Here is a 3,709-nt window from a genome sequence, read left to right as displayed (position 1 = left end):
GATCGGCTCCAAAATTGGCGATCGGAGCATCCCTAATAATTGTATATGATATGTTTTATAATGATTGATCATGAAAGTGTTATCAAAGCTGGTAAAGTTGCAGCTAGTTTGAATGGCTTTGTATACTACAGAGTAGCTTGTGAATTTACTCCAGGTGGAACTAAAGTCTGATTTAACACTTGATTATATTTCACATCATTCATCCACATCTGTAAAGTAACTAAAGGGATTAAATACATGTAGTGGAGTCAAAGTACACCATTTACCTCTGACTTGTGTTTACTGCCAACCTAAAAGTACCTCAAAAATAGTAATCAATAATATATTGAAAAGTTATTTGGCTGATTGTTTTATATTGGCTCAGCCAGGTTATATGGGATGCCCAGTCTACGTACAGATGGGTCACACATTTTGAAATATTAAACTTAGTTTTCTTTTCTAACATTTTAAATTTTTCATCCTCATGTAGAATGCTATTATGAAACACACATTTGGTTGTTTATAGCATAAAGAACATCTGATTTAATGTGAGGTAGGGAAATAATCATTTGAGTATAAGTATGTGTATATAAATATGTAATTTACAACAGCTGTAAGATGCTTGAAAAGCTTGAAAATGCACCTTGAAAATGCTTGAAAAGTGCTTGAATTTGACTTTGGAAAAGGTGTAAGAACCCTGAATAAGGTAATATTTTACCGTGAGTTCTTTGCTAAGTGCGTTAGCATTTTTTCGCTCAGGGCTAATTCAGAGCCTTTGTATTACCCTTGTGTTTCGTTTAGCTAACAATGGTTAATATTGTCTGATAGTTGAGTTTCTTCCCGTTAAGTGGGTATGACACATTCATAGTTTGTTAAAGGTCCCATGTCATGGCCATTTCTACTGATCATAATTCCATTGTTGAGGTCTACTAAAATAGATTTACAATTTTCCAAACTCACATTGGTATCTCATACAGCATCTCTGTATAGTATGTGTATTCACTCTCTGTCCTACACGGCTTGTTGGAGCTCCTGCCCCCCCCTCCCTGTGAGTCCACTGTGCTCTGATTGGTCAGCTCGCCCACTCTGTTCTGATGAGTCCACCACCGTTACAGCGGAACATCAGTGATTATGTGTTACAATGGCGTTAGTTAGCAACCAGAAAATGACACCAGTAATGACAAACAGATGAGAATGCTGCGTGGGGTCTGGGTGCCGTGTTGGAGTGACGTTACTGCTGCTCACACAGACTCACAGCCTCGCCGCGTCCCGCCGTCTCAGGCTGAGAAATCCGCGGAGCTGCAGCTGAAAAAAGATTGAGTGTGTGTGTGAGGAAGTCCATTGGTCAATTTGGACCAATCCGCGGACATAACGTAACGGCTCCGCGGATTGGTCCATTTGGACCAATGAGTCCATTTTGGTCGTTGTTACGTCACTTGGTACCAGGAAGAAAAAGAGAAATCCCCAACGAGGCGTTCTGGGGCAGCATAGACAGGCCTTTTCTGTGTTAGAGTTGTACTCGCTACAGGGTGTACTTTGAGGGTTTGTGACTCTGCAGATCGTTTACATGCATAAAAAGCTACATAACACACAAGGGCACGGGTAATAACTGGAAAAGAATGACATGGGACCTTTAAATGTTAAGAAGCCCTCAGACGCTGTTTCTTGCAAGATGTTGCGTTTTGCCCCCGCGAAAATGTCATTGCAGTATCATTACTTTTACATAAGAAGGTGCTGTACATTTTTCTGTTAATACTTGCGAACGTTTACTTAAATAAGGTTTGAATGCAAGATTTTAATTTGTAACGGAGTATTTTCATTCTATAGGCATAGTGTATCTATGAACGATGCCAAATACAATTCCTTGTTTACATTGCAGCTACTGCTAAACTGGAACTGGAAAGGGGCTGGGCTACAGAAGGTGAATTGAGACCACAAAAATACACAATAGGTGGGACTAAAAGATAATATGAAAGTAAAAACAAAGGCATTAATTAGGGCTGCAAAATATCTCCCATTTTAATGGTGATCAGATTTTGAAATGCTAATATTTAACCGTTTTTTCTGACTGTGTGTTTCCTGTTACCTGCAGACGTCCAGCTACTGGTGGTGGTTAAAGAAGAGGTTCTCCCTGACCAGCAGGATTGGAGCACCAGTCTGGACCAGGAGGACCCAGAGCCCCCCCCACACATTAAGCAGGAACAGGAGGAACTCAGGATCAGTCAGGAGAGAGAGCAGCTTCAGGAGCTGGAGGAGGCTGATATCACCAAGTCCACTTTCACTCCTGACCCTGTGAAGAGTGAAGATGATGAAGAGAAACCTCAGTCCTCACAGCCTCATCAAAGACAAACTGAACACATGGAAACAGAAGCTGATGGAGATGACTGTCGAGGACCAGAACCAGCCAGGAACTCAGATCCAGAGAGCAGTTTACAACCAAAGACTGAGTATGCCACTGGAGACTCTTCTGAACCTGACACTGGAGACTCTTCTGAACCTGACACTGGAGACTCTTCTGAACCTGACACTGGAGACTCTTCTGAACCTGACACTGGAGACTCTTCTGAACCTGACACTGAAGACAGTGCTGATTGGAAGGAGACCAGAGAACCTGCATCAGGCTCAAACTCACTGAAAAATAGACATGAATCTGTCAGTGATCCACGACGTAGTGCTGAAAAGAAACCATTCAGCTGCTCAGTAAGTAAGAAAGCTTTTTCAGAGAGTAGAAGTTTAAAGAGACACATGAGAATCCACAAAGAGAAACCACACAGCTGTTCAGTCTGTAAGAAACATTTTTCCCAGAGTGGAAGTTTAAATAGACACATGAGAATCCACATAGGAGAGAAACCATATAGCTGCTCAGTCTGTAAGAAATGTTTTTCACATAGTGGAAGTGTAAAGGAACACATGAGAATCCACACAGGAGAGAAACCCTTTAGCTGCTCGGTTTGTACCAAATATTTTGCAGTTAATAGCAGTTTAAAAAGACACATGAGAATCCACACAGGAGAGAAACCATACAGATGCTCAGTCTGTAAGAAAGCTTTTTCACAGAGTGGAAATTTAAAGGAACACATGACAATCCACACAAGAGAGAAACCCTTTAGCTGCTCGGTTTGTACCAAATCTTTTGCATTGAGTCAAAGTTAAAAAAAACACATGAGAATCCACACAGGAGAGAAACCACACAGCTGCTCAGTCTGTAAGAAAGCTTTTTTACAGAATATACATTTAAAGACACACATGAGAGTCCACACAGGAGAGAAACCCTTTAGCTGCTCGGTTTGTAACTTAATGAAATTCAAACTGAGGATAACAGAGAGGCAGAGCCTCCAATCAGCTGAACACATGGAAACAGAAGCTGATGGAGAGGACAATGAATAAGTCTTAAAGGGCCCATGTCATGGCCATTTCCACTGATCATAATTCCATTGTTGAGGTATACTAAAATAGATTTATACTGTGCAATTTTCCAAACTCACATTGGTTTCGCATACAGCATCTCTGTAAAGTATGTGTATTCACCAGAGGTGGGACCAAGTCATTGTTTTGCAAGTCCGAGTCAAGTCTCAAGTCTTTGCGCTCAAGTCCAAGTCAAGTCTCAAGTCTTTGCGCTCAAGTCCAAGTCAAGTCTCAAGTCAGGATGGGCAAGTTCAAGTCAAGTCCAAGTCCTTTACTTTGACAAAACGAGTCTTAAACAAGTCCTTATGTGCTTTTCAACAAATGT

General features: G+C 41.2%; 1 pseudogene; it reads left to right on the top strand.

The window, feature by feature from the left end:
* Positions 1 to 325: 325 nt before the first annotated feature.
* Positions 326 to 3,393, top strand: LOC117480936 (annotated as a pseudogene).
* The last annotated feature ends 316 nt before the right edge of the window (positions 3,394 to 3,709 follow it).

Source organism: Trematomus bernacchii, unplaced genomic scaffold (assembly GCF_902827165.1).
Source record: "Trematomus bernacchii unplaced genomic scaffold, fTreBer1.1, whole genome shotgun sequence".
NCBI lineage: Eukaryota > Metazoa > Chordata > Actinopteri > Perciformes > Nototheniidae > Trematomus > Trematomus bernacchii.
The sequence above is the reverse complement of the archived record's forward strand: the minus strand, read 5'-3'. Positions and strand labels throughout refer to the sequence as shown.